Source organism: Platalea leucorodia, assembly GCF_965183815.1.
Source record: "Platalea leucorodia genome assembly, chromosome: 12".
Lineage (NCBI taxonomy): Eukaryota > Metazoa > Chordata > Aves > Pelecaniformes > Threskiornithidae > Platalea > Platalea leucorodia.
The window spans coordinates 16,914,661-16,929,721 of record NC_138834.1 but is presented as its reverse complement, the minus strand read 5'-3'; positions in this window follow the sequence as shown (position 1 = coordinate 16,929,721).

Sequence of the window (15,061 nt, the reverse complement as noted above, 5' to 3'; positions counted from 1 at the left end):
GTGACCGCCCTCAGCCATACTCACACTTCTCCTCGGTAAGCCAGTGTGTGGTCACCTTGGTGTAATCACTACAGCATTACAGTTCCAATCAAACGCTACAGAGGTAATTAAGTTCATACGATTGCCATAAAGATGAATGACTCAGTAGAGCACAAGCAATTTGTGCGTAGTAGAATGAGCTAACACAACACTCAGTACCAGAAAATCCACTAGGAAAAGAGACTCTAAATCCTCCGATGGCAGCTTGCACCGTTACTGATGTTCAGGTTAAGCATTTGGGGTATGTAAGAAACCAGACTTGTGTGGTTCTGGTGCTCGCAGTACTGCCTCCGGAGCTCATACAGCCTTCTTTCCTGAAAGCAGTACTAAAAAACTTTGAATTAAATCATCTGGGGCCTCCACCGCGTTTTACAGACTTCAATGGGAAGTCTGGGTACAGAAGGAGTGTTACCTCAAGGCGTTAGTAAGTGGCCTACCCAGCTGAAAACGAAGCAGTGTTTGTAGCGAAAGATGCCATCTTCTGTGAAGCCAGTGGGTATCGGAGGGAGAAGCAGACAAGCTTTTGGGCACGCTGGCTTCTCTTGAAGTCTGACTCGGATGCAGCAAACGACAAGTCCAAGCTGGGAACAAGTTACCGTGACTTTAACCTGATTATGTTAATCAATGAATCGGAGAGAAAAAGGTGAATTAGAAATAATCTAATTTAAAGAAACAGCATAGGTTTCTGATAAATTAGACAGACCTTGTTGCTTGTGCAGGATTAATTTAATCTCCTCCTGTAAGGACAGGTTAGAGTGTCATAACAGCGAAGAACCCTGTCCAATGTGTTCTTTTGGCTGGAGAATTGTTTGGGTGTTGATACGCCAGGGATGGATGAAATGATTAGAAAACATGTAGTCTGTTCAGCTGTGATGGGAGCAAAACCAGACTACCAGTTAATGAGAATTCAGCTGGAACAGAGCCTGGCCTCATATGGGTGAGGAGAAAAGGGGAATTTTCAGAACCCTGGTAATGTTTCTGGTCCAGGTGAAGCAACTTCTCTTTCCAAGGCTGTTCCGCTCATGCAGACACCAACATTATACTGTCCCTAACGTGCACAGACCTGCTGAGGCTGTAAGTCAAAGCTTCACAGGGATAAAGATGAGACTTCCTTTGTAGTCTGAGAAAACATTAACCCACCCCTATGTAACAGCTTCTCTTCTGAACCCAACCTCAGCAGGCTCTCAGGATATGTTTAACCGTTGCAGGGCAATGTGTCCGCAGGTCTGCCTACTTTTAGTGTATAGGTCTTTGAGCAGCCTATTGTATGTTTAATTTATTTAGGCAGGACAAAAATTTTAAATATTAAACAACTCTCTCAGAGTAAATAAATACATATCTAGTAGGATCTTTCAGATTCTCAAAGGATAGTAGGACTTTCTATGGATTCCTCTTTGGATTATAAAAATGCATCCTTAAGAAATAAAAGACTATTGCACTTGTGCACTACTGACGCCAGGACAGTCTCAGGCAGAAATGGAAGCCTTCATGGAAATGTTGCTCTAGCTTATCTCTTATGTTGCAGCTCTTTTATTAGATCAGAGAGCATTTTTTTTGTCTTTTAATATAAAGTAAAAATTGCAGTAACTCTTGGTTTGAAAAGACCCAGAAGCAGAGGACGGTGGTGCGTTGGAATGGGTACCTGCCGAAACGTGTGATCTCCAGGGGCTGATGGAAAGCAACAGGACGGCTCTGCAGGGAAAAGTGTTCTTTGAAGTCTTGCACCATGTACGAGGGAGAGAAAAAAGACACAGGTTTTTTACATATCCGTTAATTGCTGTTGGGGTATATGCGTTAATTTCTCCTAATGATTTCTGCAAAGTTGTTACATTTTTGCCTAGCTTCTGCAAACATTGCTTAAGATGTTGCATGAGAGCATGATATCAGTAGTCCCAACTCCAGCTTGCCTCCCAGAGTACCTTAAGAATAGTCTGATTTAATAAGCAGTGTGTTTTGTGCCTTTTTATGTGTACTTCGAGTTTTGCAACTCTAGCAGTCCCATTTTGAAGATTTTCTTCTCAATATGAAGTGCTAGAAATTTGTTTTTAATTGAAACTGGATTTCTTGCATAATCACATGAATCCAGGAGCTTGAGGCATAAGTCATCTCAACATTTCAACACTTGAGATAAAATATAAGTACTGCTGGCAGAGTGTATAAACATTATGCATTACGCAGGGAGCTAAAGCAACTCTTGGATCCAGAGTCTGAGGAGGTTTGCATACGGTGAGCATTACTACTGAAACTACTTTCTGAGTTTTGCTTTATTAATATAGGGGTTGAGTTTGGCGTTTGGGCTTCAAGAAGCAAAGCAACATTTAGTGTACCATTTTCCATTCTAGTTGCTGGTGATCCGTATTCTGATTATTAATTATGCAAGGTTAGCCTGGGGGGAAAAACACTTTGTTCCATTTGCGAGAACCTTTTCCTGTTGATTTCGAAGGAAATGGCACTTCGAGCTGATAAATTATGGTTTCATTTTGTTTCTAGATATTTCCCTGTATTTCTAAAGCGAGATCTTGATACAGTAAGATAAGCATGAATTGTTCAGCACTGACTAATACTTGAAGAGTGCAGTTAGAGCTCTGCTTGCTATTTATACTTTGCCAAACTGACATTCCTATATCTCAGTTCACCAGGTTTCTGCAAAACGCCATTGCCCACAATGTGACCTTTTCTGGTTTGAGCTGCAGTCCTGGACTCGGGGCTGGACGTGGGCGCTGTGAAGCAGGGGGATTGCCTCTGGCTGCACCTCCATCGTCCAACTGGAAGCGCATACTGCACCAGATAGCGCTAAGGGGAGGAGTGGGCTCCCTATGAAATGCTCCTCTGACTGTGGACTTTGTTACAGAGCCCCAAATCGGCCTCTAAATTCTGTGCGTTTCCAGCGGTAGAGTCTGGGCCTTCCAGAGAGAATCTGATGTATAGCAGGTAACCGTTGTCCTCACTTAGCACAGATGTCTCTTTGTGCTCCCGCACATTTCCTAGCGTCTTCCATAACTGCATGATATTCAGCAGCGTGTGCAGAAGCATCTGTCCCTCAACAGAGGAGACAGTGACATTCCTCGCTAGGCTGTGCTGGGTACCTGCAAATGGGATTGCTCTTTCTGTGTGCCTGAAAGGCAGCTTCTCTATCATCTGCAGGATTTGTTGTCGGTGAGTTTTCCTGAGGATCCTATATAGCCATTACCATGGCAAGATGTCCTTGGATTAGTTTAGCATCCAGGTCCTTTTATAACCCCAGTACTCAAAAAAACCCTAAACAAGTAAATGCAGCTATAAGCTGCTTAATAAAATGAAATATAATAAAGAATAAATAATAGCCTTAGGAAGGGAGGCAGTTCAGAGACATAATATGGATGGAGGAAGCTGTAGCTGGTTGGTTTTGTGACTGATACAGTATTTCATGTTATTTTTATCCTTCCAGTTAAAACCAGATACTGCCGTTCTTAACGAGCACTGAATCTATTTAATGATACCTTTAATAATCTCCTCTTTCCTTTTGAAAGCAGTATTTGGGAAGCAGAACGTCTCTCCCACTAATGGCTGTCTGCCAACTGGCTTTCATCTTTATCCTTTCTGATTCTGCAGTCATTTACCCATGTGAAGCGTTTGCTCTTAGAACATGCAGTTTTTAGCTCCTGGCAGTCAAGATGAAAGAAATCAATGTGAATTGCTGGGGTGAGTGACCAGGAGGTGACAGTCGGAAGCCTTGGATATTGGGTGCTTGAGCCTGACAAGCAAGATGAAGTATGCACGAATGAGAAACTGCATAGAGCTCGTGAAGGAGGATCAGTTACAGAACCTCAGAAAAGAATATAAAAAAGAGCAAATAAAGATCCCCTGAGGTAGAAAGGAATTATTTCTTGAGACTCACGTAAGAAGCTTCTGAGAATACTGTATGGGGCTCTGGGTCTGCAGAAACCAGTGGAAGAACCTGGGTTGACCTCAAAACTGGGAGATCATTGTCTTCAAAACTATTTGCCTGTAGACCTTTTAAGATAAGGACTAAGGAAGCTAAGTATTTTCTCACGGAAGTTTCCTTCAGTAAAAGCATCTGCTATTGAGCAGGAAAGGGGGCCTTGAAATGGCTCCTGGAACTTGTTTGCTTACACTGATCTACACCACTGCCAGTTGGGCCGAGGCTCCCTGATACCTGAAGGAGAGATGCTTTATTTTGACTCTGATTTGGTACTACCAGATCAGACTGCTCCAAGTCAAGTGAGCCTTTATGAGGTCTTTTTAAGAAGGTGTTGATTCTAGATTTTTTAAAAATTCTGTGCAGCACCCCTAAGAGAAACATCATATATCTTGCAGTATGGACGTTGGCATTACTGCTGGTCAGCTGAAAGGATGCATGGAAAGGATTATGAGCAGATTCTCTGCATCCCGAGACGTTTTTCTTCTAGAAGAAGAGAGATGCAGTTACTGCAAGACTTGCAGTGTAATATTGGGCATATATGTGTATTTGACCTAGAAGCGAACATCTGTCGTAGATGATTGCTTCATGTAAGTTTGAATATTGTCTTTGAGCTTGGACTCTGAATCCCTTTGAGTTTGTGAGGTGCATGCTGTTGATTTGACTCTGTCTCCCCTCAGCTGCTCCTCTAGAAGATTCAGCACTGCATTTCAGAAGTTCTTCTGGTGCTGATTCGCCTTTCAAAGCTTTACACAGGTTTATTCTCCACTCTCTTTTCTTTATTTGACCTAGCTATCTGTGTGGGAGACCACAGATTTGCATGAAGATGTTTACAGAAATGGCCCGGACATTTGTATTCAGCCAAATACATTTTTAAAGACAGTTTGGATTGATATGATCTTTAATTTCTTTTCAGAAGCTGACGCTTTCTTGTTGCCTGAAAATGGAAGATGGATGTGTTTCCTTGCCGTATAAAAGTAACTACATTTTGAAGCTGCTTTTCTAGCGGTGGTCATGTAACACCATTTTGAACGCATCGGATTTCCCATGATCCATTATTTGCTTCTTTTTTTTTTTTTTTTTTAACAAGTGCCCAAGTCTGTAAGCAAAATTGTCACAACAAAATTTCACAGTCATATGAGACTGGTACTTGCATAACGTTAGAAGGGAATTAAGAGTTTCTGCTTTGGATTCAGAGCCAAGCATTCAAAAGCATTTGAAATGTTGAGATGAGAGAAACTGTCTTGGAACAGGCTGTTCTTATCCTGAACCGAATTTCTTGGTGTCTTTCCAGAAGTACTGAACGCAAGTGCAAAACGGGACCCAGAAGAAAAATTTGGGACCCAGGAGGACATGACCTTTTCTTTTATTGCTTTGCTCCCTTTGGTGTTAGAGCCAGCCTAAAGCAAACTGTCTGCTGGGGCACCGGGCTCATGCCTGCCGTGCGTGACAGCAGTGACACAGAGCTAGCTGGAGCAGGTAAATTGCCAACCAACAATTCATCCTATGCACATGAAATTCTCAATTGCCAGATTCCCGGGTTGAAGTTTATTTTGTACCATGAGACCGGATTTAAAATAAACCCTGCAGTTCTTCACTGAGTGTCAACCTGTACTAAATGTGGGGAGGTCAGTGGGATCATATCAGGCGCAGGATGGTATCTAAGGGCTTACAGGAGTATTATAAAAATGGACCATCACGTTGTTCTGTTCTCCAAAATACTAAAACTTTATAATCTTGCAGCTGAATATGAAATACCGAATAGTGAATATCACAAAAGGTGCCTTTAAAATCATTCCAGTTTGGAGAATAAGTAAAACGTTTGCCTGAGGGGAAACATATATTTTTATTCCTACTTTGGTGGGAAATGAATGTGATTTGTAGGATAGCTGTTGGTTAAAATAAAATATAGTTTATTGCATAAAAATGAAGGGATTCAGATGGGTGCTGTGTTGCAGTGTTACTTCTGTTGTGCAGTAGAAATACATGGCTGTTTGCTATCAACTGCTCCTGTTCTAGGAAGCTCAGAGGCAGAGTGGCAGTAGAAATTGTACTGGACTGGGCTGTCGTTCAAGGAGGACAGGGCTCAGGTTGTGTGGGCAGGCACCTCGTGTCTTCATAGCCTGTTCTCGTAGCCTTCGCATTCAGAAGTGCAGGAGTTGCTGAACAAGCCATAATAGAGGGGAAAAAGACATTGGCAACCTTTGGTGTCTAAGGTGGTGTTAGCTTTAAGTTATTGAAATGCTGCTCCCCAAAGCGAAGAGAGGACTGGTAGGCAAAACGGTCAGCTCAATTTCGTCCCGCCAACATTTGTGCTCTCCAGTTTGCATGGAAAAGCAGCTGAACCAAATCTGCTTCCTCTGACTGCCTTGCACTTCGCACCTTATCTGAGCATCTGCAAGGGCACGTCAGCTTTCTGTGCACAAGGATTTCACGGTGTTTAAGCATGTGCTTAAATTAAGTATGTAAGGAATCTCACAGCAGGCAGTAAGCACGTGTTTAAATGCTTTGCTGGATTGCCACTGGTCATGTAGATTTTAGAGCCTCAATTTCCCCTTTCTGTAATGAGGGCTTTCCTACTTCACAGGAGTGTAGTGAGGAGAAACATTAACCGCTGGAAGATTGCTCTGGCACTCAGGTGGCTGTATATCATAAACACTTTCAGAAGAGCTCTTCTAGAGATCTGTATTTCTGAACAGACAATTTCCATCAACCTAAATTTTGTTTACATAAATTCTTCTGCAGCTGATTAAACAGCAAGCCATACAGTATGCTTTGAGGAATCAGAAGTAAGGTCAGTCAATAAATGATCCCGAAATCAGTGCTATTTATGAACTTGCTCATTTTCTTAGATAAAAGGACATGCTTGATGCATGATACCTTTTCTTTGCTTTGGTTTTGGAAATAATCATAAAAAGAAGAGTAAATAGTTCACAGATATAGAAAACAAGAGTTCTATGTAGGTAAAGACAACATTTTTTTTGATTGTCTGACTTGAAAAGTGTATTTCAATTTTGTTGCCTGTCTGGCTGTGAAACTGTGGTATGTCTTTCTACGACCTCTACGGAGAGGAACGCAGTACCTTTTTGATATGCACGCTGCATTTTAATCTTCAAACTCTTAGTTGTGTTAGCTTTTTGACTGTGGAAAGAGAGCTGTGTAAGTGTTGTCTTACAGGTGGAGTGAGGAAGATTTCCTCCTTGGTTTTATTCTTAGTTCTGCCACTGACTTGCACTGTAGCCGTAAGTGAATCACTCGTGTCTTTCTGTGGATAAGTCACTTCTCTCTCTCAGCCTCTGCTTTGCTAAGGATGGCAGGGTTTATGTGACCGTCCTGTGAACATTGAGGCAAACTGGGATTCTGCTACGGGGTTGCTGTACTCTGCTGCCTTCACCTGAGGTAGATAGTCACCTGAGCGCCAGGCGCTGCTGTAGCTTCGTATGTATTTGAAGAACAGAGGACACCATTTATTGTGCTTGGCTAGGAGAGACTTTGCTTAGTGCTGTTGTGCGGAGAGGCAGAAGTAAGAGAAAAAGGCTGATTTAAGAGGCAAGTAGAGACACGCAGATGAGGAAGTCTGAGGGCCTGATTCGGTCCAGGTACTTAGGTAGGTTTTGGGGCTAGAATTGTCTAGAAGAACATTAGGACTGAGATCAAGGAAATTTTTATCTCCTGTTTGATGGATGCGGTGTCCAGGATAACTTCCTTTGGGCAATTCTTTGTACACAAAAAGGCATAACCAGAGCAACCCACAGTTTTCTGTTGGTCAGCTGCAGGGGGTAAAAAAATCAACACCATCAATGCCAGAAGAGCTATGGCTGGTCGTAGAGCAGTATCAGTCATCTTCTCCAGAGCTGCCAGCTGCTCTGTGCGGCACAGGGACAGGACGATGTAATGTCAGCAATGTTATTGAAGCCATGCTTAAGTAACAGACTGGGGAAGCTCCCTTAGCCCTCTTCCTGTAGGTGTCCTCATCTCCCAACCTATTAACTAAATGGAATATTAGTTTCTAAATGCACTGAGGCACTGATGGATCATGCATAGATGTTTCTTATAATACAGCCCACTTGACAGGGCAGAGTACTCATCAAAGCATTACTAGAGACCAGCAGTAGCTCTGCCATTGGGGATCATTGGGTCCATCCCCACCTAAACTTTACCAAGTTTTGTGGTGTTTCCCATTGCGTAAGACTTGGTGCAGGCACAGAGTTAGGGTTAGGCATCCAAGAAAGAGAAATCCTAGATGTACAGTGAGAGAGGGACACTCAAAAGGGGTTGCCAGAATAGTTGGAAGGCTGTTGGTAGGGTTCCCTCAACACTATATGACCTAGGGATGTGGCTGAGATCCTGGCTTAGAGCTCAGTCTAGGTTTAGGGTCAAGATTAGGGATCTGCAAAAGAGAAACTCAAGCCATATAGTAAGAAAGAGTGGAGTTCAAAGGGGATGCCAAAGTAAAGCGAGGGCTTCTGCTAGGGCTCTCCCCTGAGTGGTCCTTTGCCTGGGGGACTGGAGTACCCCATGGGTAAGTGCCAGCCTAGGGACAGGTGAGGGATAGGCCCGAGTGGCTCTTGGGCTGGGACAGCAGGGTCCTTCTCAACTGGAGCTTTATACCCCTCTGGCTCCTTCCGAGTTGTGTTTCCTGTGCTAAGTGCGGATGGTGCACGCGCCAGCACCAAGCCGGGCACTGCAATACTCTGGAAGCGTAACCAGAACCAGTAGCCCTCAGTGCCCTGGCGGGGATCCACGCAAGCTAAAAGGATTAGGGCTGTCACTGCTTGAGAGGAAAAGAACATGCCATGACTAGTTTCCGCTAGCACAACCAGGGTTAACACAATGCAACCTCAACACCCACTCATTTTTCTTGGGACAGAGCTACTCTCCTATATAAACAGAGATTAAGTTCATTGCATCCTTCTAAAGGACCCTGCTATCAAATTGCATTTAGATTTGCACAGAGGTCCAGGGAGAAGGCAGGGTTCCCAGTTTCACTGATGAACTTTGTTTTCTAGCCTGTATTTTTTTTTTTTTAAGCTCTTCTCTATTTCCCAGAAATGTGTTCTGCTTTTCAACCTTTAGTATGCATGGCTTGTATATCGAGCATGCCGAGAGATTCCAGCTCATGCTGCTTTACTTCCTGCCCGTGATAGTTTAACCTCTAGGCAACCACATTGCTTCACCACCATCCTCGAGCTGTAGTTCTGCAATTCCTTGCCTCTTGCTAGCCACTTCATGTTGTTCTCTGCTGTTGTCATCACATTTCACATTCCTGCGACTTCTAGTAAAAGCAAGTGACTGAACACCAAGGAACACGGAAGAGGTGACTCTCTGTTTGACGTCAGATTGCATGAATGTAGCTGTATATCGATAGACAGTGCAGAGCTGCTGGAGCGCTCGTTCTTCGGCATATGTAAAGCTACGGTCATACGCATTTCTCCTTGCTAGGGAGCTCCTGGCAGTGTCTTGAAAAGCCAGCCCCTTGACAAGAATCCCTTTGCTTTGTCTACATTCTGGCTGCAGTGGAGTTAAGTCAGCCCTGAAGAAAATCACAAGTTCACTAATTATCTTTTAAATGCTTCCATTTCTTTTAAATCATTTTGCTATTACTGACACTTTATCAGAAATGCCAAATTACAACCCCAAGAAAAACAAGACTTCTGTTATCTTACAAGAACAATATTTTCAGGATGAGAATTCACGCTGTGTTGGCGGAAAAGAAGAAGCGTCAGCTTGGAGCAAGGAGGAGACTGAGGGCTAGTTCCAGCTTTTGGCCTTGTTATTGAGGATACTACTGTGACAGTAGTTTTAAAAACATAGACTCCTGTCCTCTGCAGCAAGTAGTCACCGTTAATCCTCACTTTGCTGAATCACTGAAGAACCACCAGTGGAGCTGCTTAGACTCAAAAGCAAGTTCCGTCTTTAATTTCATGTGGCAGCTGGCTGTTACGGACAGTAGCTCTTTACTGTAGTCTGACCTAAGTAATATTCTCTGTCGTGTTCTCTGTTGGAAATGATTTCCAGTCCATCGTGTGTTTTCAGTGAGACAGATACGTTGTCACTGCTTCTGTTGTGATTGTCAGTTCAGCAGTTCACACCTTTCATCTCAGTTGGCTTCAGGTGTCAACATAAATGTAACTGGGATAGGAATTTGCTTTTGGGTTTCTAGTGGGTCATGGGAAATGAAGTTTATCATTCCTAATCTGTGATTTGAGATGGTTCTGTGTTTATGTTGAACTCTTCTGTCACGGCATATTTGCATTTATCAGGAGATCCCATTTAACTGGCCAACACATCCATGAGGCAAGAGCTAAATATTGGCTGTAGGTGCAGGGTTATTGCTGAATGGATAAAGCCCGTGGTTTTGGATAAGAGTAAGCGGTTACTCAAATCTTCCTTTTTCTTCCTTGTTCTAAATCCCTTTTTAGTTCATATGCCAGGACTCCTGCTGGGCTGTGACTGTACTTCAACTAGTGTTTCAGAAAAGGCCCTACAAGTTGGCTCAGTTGCCCAAAGGGTCCTGCACAGGACAGGCAGCTCTTTCAGTCTCAGAGGGTTTCTTTCCCTCTGATTGTTCATTTAGAGTAGCATTCCCAAGCTTTATTCCAGGTCCTTGCATGGGCTGCTCCCTGGGACTTCAGGGATCAAGATGCTGCAGGGTGCTAAAGGGGAGGTGATGCGCAGTGGGTTTCAGGAGGGGCGTTAGTGCTGCCTGCTTTGAGACTGGCTCTTTCCCAGCAGCCTTATTGCCCTGGACCCACAGGAGGTGCAGCAGTGGGTAACAGGCCTGACAGCACAGCGTCCTCTCAAACGGTGAAGTGACAGTGTTTCTTTCAGGTCAAATACAGCTACGTTGACGAGTGCCGTTTTTCTTAAGTGGAGACTCCCCACTGTTACTCCACTGCTGAGTAACAGCAGTCTAGGGGCCCTAGGGTGCGGAGCCTGAAGGGATGCGGCACGGTGAAGAGGTGGACTGCTTCTCCACAGATCCAGGCATACCCAGGAGCGTTCACAGGCACTGGAACGTGACCGTTGGTGCTGGCAAACTCGCCAGCGCTTTCCTACTAGCGAATTTGGCCTGTTCCAACCAGCAATTTCCTCAACCAGCTCCTGGGTGTGGGTTGGCAGTTAGGGAGGTCCAGGAACGATTCTCAGAAGGCAGATTGCTGCAGCCAGCCAGGGCTAGGAGTAACCCGTTTACTAGCCTGGACACGGCTGCTCTGTACCAGCTGGGCTCCTTGTGCCCAGTTAATGTTCCAGTAGAGATGTTGTCACTGAGCCCAGGACGAACCAAGTCTCAGCTCATGTTCAAGCAGGGCTCGCTGCTGATGGAGTGATAGTCGCTGGGTCGCTCCCACTATTGCCTCATCTCCAGATCCAGAAGCTGGTCTTCTAAGAGGACCTAGAGGAATCACAAGATTGCCTCTGAGGCCTGCAAAAGGAGGCACTGGAAATACAATTTTGCAGATACTAAGGCAATAGTTAGTTGCTAGGGGTGGTTCATTGTTGTGTAATACTTAATCTGCTTTGTTGTGGTGCTGTGGCTTTTGGAATTCTAACAGCATTAAAAAGCAGATAAAAACCAGGCAGTTTCTTTAATTTTCAAATAAACAATACATTTTTATGTATTCAGTGGTTTTGCTCTGAAAAAACCTTCAGCATGCAGTAAATCAGAAGCTGGACAAAATTAGAGAAATTCATGAAACTAAATTATCAAGGGCTACCAGATACAAAGACGGTACTTGTGGCTCAGGAAGGTTCTGAGTTGCAAGTATTTGGAGGCTGGGAGAGCATTTAGGGGAAAAATCACTCCACGTTTATTGCTGTACTCCTCCTGCTGCAGTCCTCCCTGGGCATCCGCTGCCGGCTGCTGTCCGAGGCAGGATACCGAGCGCTGGGGCTCCCAGTTTGACCCACCTGTCTGTGTTCTTCTGTAAATATAGCCAACATCTAAGCCTATCCTATAGAAAGGGTGGAAACTGAATGGAAGCAAATGAGACAAATATTCTTCAGAGGAAACAGTCTATATGACCATGAAACCAGGACAGGGCCGCAGTAAATGTCTTTACATTTGAATGTTGAACTATTTCAGGCTTTTTAATTTTTTTTTTTCTCTTTCTAAGCAATGTCTGGAGAACAGAGAAGTTCTCCAAATATAAGCACTTTTGCTTTTACTGAGTTTATATTTTCAAAATGGTTGTTTGTTTGGCCTTGAATAAACAAGCCTCCAAAACACTGTGTTGGGCCATCTTGGCCACTAATGTGTGTGATGTAGGTATTTATGTGTGTGTCCAACCCTGTTCAGACTGACTGAATTTCAGTGTCAGGCAAGGAAATATAAAACATTTGCAGCCTGTGAGAGCCTGGGCTTGGCAGGCTTCTGGAGCCCAGCGCAGATCTGCCCTTGACTCAGCAGCAAGTGTCAGACCTTGAGGAGGACGCAGAAGAGGGGAAGTCCAGCTTGGCTCCGAGACTGATAAGTGGCACCATTTTAGCACTTGACATGAAAATAGAGACCGACATCCAGGACCTGAGTGTCACTTGTCTCTTCTTAGCCACCCTAGGTTGTGGGGAGTGGGAACAGGCAAAGGAAGGAGAGTGAAGTGCTGATTGCCTTTTGGCGGGAGCAAAGGGCCTGCTGAGGGTTGACTCCAGAAGCAGCGTTTCTTTTGGACTCGGGGTGCCCCTTGGTGATGGCTACCTGGGTTTGAAGGACTAAGTTTCCTCATTCCAGGAGGTGATAGATGCTGGGCAGAGCTGCTGAAAGAAAAGAAATGCCCCTGTGGCAGAGGCATGGCCAGGCTCTAGCATGTCAGGAGGGAGTTACCAGGGAGAGAGTGGCTCCAGGCACCAACTGACCAAGAAAAAAGAGAGATGAAGTTTTAATCATAAGGCACCGCCCATGCTTTTGGGGAATCCAGAGGGTCTCTGTAACCCATTATGGATTCCACATGGTTTGGGGACTGAATGCTTTGTGGCTACGCAGCACTCAAGAGGCTGCACCAGGGATTGCCAGCTGGGAAGGATGCGTGTACGTGATGTGGATCTCAGGAAAGCAAGCAGCCTGGAGGAGGATCGGTGCTGTCTATGTGATGGGAACACCTGCAGACCTGACGGGAGAGCTGTGGATCTCAACCCTCTGTAATTTGTCCTGGGGCCTGAAGTGACAGAAAAGTTGGTCTCTACTGGTGTACAGCATCCAAAATGCTCTGCCTGAACTAAGTACTAAAAGTGGAAGTATTGCAAAAGATGCTGGTGCAGACAGGGGAGGAGAACAGGGCTAGAAAGGAAGCCACGATGCAATTAGCCCCATGGCTGCGGCATCTGGAGTTGTGTTTTGGCTTCTTGATTTCCAGAGAAGAGGATGTGTGAGGCTGAAGGACCAAGTCCATTTCCATTCTGTTTCGGTGCCATTCTGGCTGCTAGCATGAGGCTCTGGAGATGCACACTGAGATCCAATTTCTGTGCTCCAAAAGCTTTCAAATGAATTTAATTTTCATTAAAACAGGGCACCCTGAAGAGTCACTGCTGGAAGTCCTTTAATCTGTAGCAAACAAAAACCAGATGTCTCTGTGCGCATTATTTACTTTATGTCCTTTCTGCGCTGACCCTGGTGCACCTCGCAGGGACTCGTCTGTTTGTCTGTGTTAAATGCTGCTGCTTCCATCTGCCCCTTGATAGGGAGGCCAGTAGCTCTGCTTTTTATGCAAAAAAAGGAACATCTCAAGGTTTTCTTGAGTCAACTTTTTTCCTCATGCCACTACCTTTCTTTTGACAACTTCTGTGGAAGTCCATGTGTTAGCAGCTTAGGGTTTGAATGCAGAGAAGGCTTGTGGTGAATAAAGCAGAAGTAAATTAAAGCAAAGACATGAAACGGACTGTGCTGGTACAGCTCCTGCCGCAGGGTTTGGAAAGGGCCTATGTCATTGTTGAGAACTTTGATTTCTTTACCACAGCCCTTGCCCAGGACTGCGTTTTCTAAAGTTTGCTATTGCACTGTCCCACTTCCCAAGAGCTCTCTCACAAGATTTGCAGGAGGTGACAGGCACTGAGCTGCATTAAATAAATATTAAGTATTTATATACTGCTCTAAGTACTTCTGTTTTCCGTATCTCTGCCTTTTCCATTTCTGCTATCTGTGGTTAACAGGTGTATAGGTTCTTGGTGTCTTTGAGAGGATACTCAACACATATTTGTCAGCTCAGGTATTTTTGGGCGTGTTCCAACGCTGTCTGGGCAATCCTGTAGTACGATGCGTAGCATCCCCTACAGCATTCACCAGCCTAAGTGCTGGTCTGAGTAGCCAATCCAGGTTTTGGATGTTAAAAAAGGGACGGAAAAAAAGGACTTGCTTATGAAAATTGTAAATGTCTAGAATTTATTGCTGACAATAACTTACTTGCATTTTCCAATTTGATAAGCTGAAAATGTCTTACTCCACTATGGCAAGAAACCTAACCAGCTGTTGTGCAAAGAAAGGTCTTAAAATTAAATAGGCAATGTAGAAAAGAAGGGAAGGATATGCATGAAATTCTGAAAACAGCTTATTCTCTATTGAAATAAAAATATGTAGCACTCATCCGGCTCAGCTCAGATATTCTTACATTACGTATTTAGCATCAACAAAGATTAATATTCCAATTCTGAATGCGGGGAAGCGGGGGTTTTTTCCATTCCCATTGCTCATTCTCATGAATGAGCAACAGTTGAATTTATGCAATTTCTACCCCATATTCCAGATGAGTAAATTTTGGGACTGTAATATCAGCGTGTCCCTAGAGGAAAGGGTGTAAAATTTTGAAGGAAGAAAGGAGCCATTTACAGTGATTGCTGTGTGGGAAAGTGGTTAAGGATAAATAATACAACAGCTCCAAAGGGAATTGCGCAAGAGCCTGGAAACACCAGTTTTTTGAGAGGATTTGAACACTGGGGAATTTCCAGAGTAAAACAGCAGTGAAAGATGAGCAGGGAAAAAGAAAACGACAGAAAACGAACTCCAGAAGCCTGGATTTCTCCTCTCCTGCATGCTGCTCCTCCACTTCCTGGTGCAGAAAGCAAACTCTTCCTTGTGTTCTTGCAAGAAAAGGGTTGTTGCACTGGAGCTGCCAG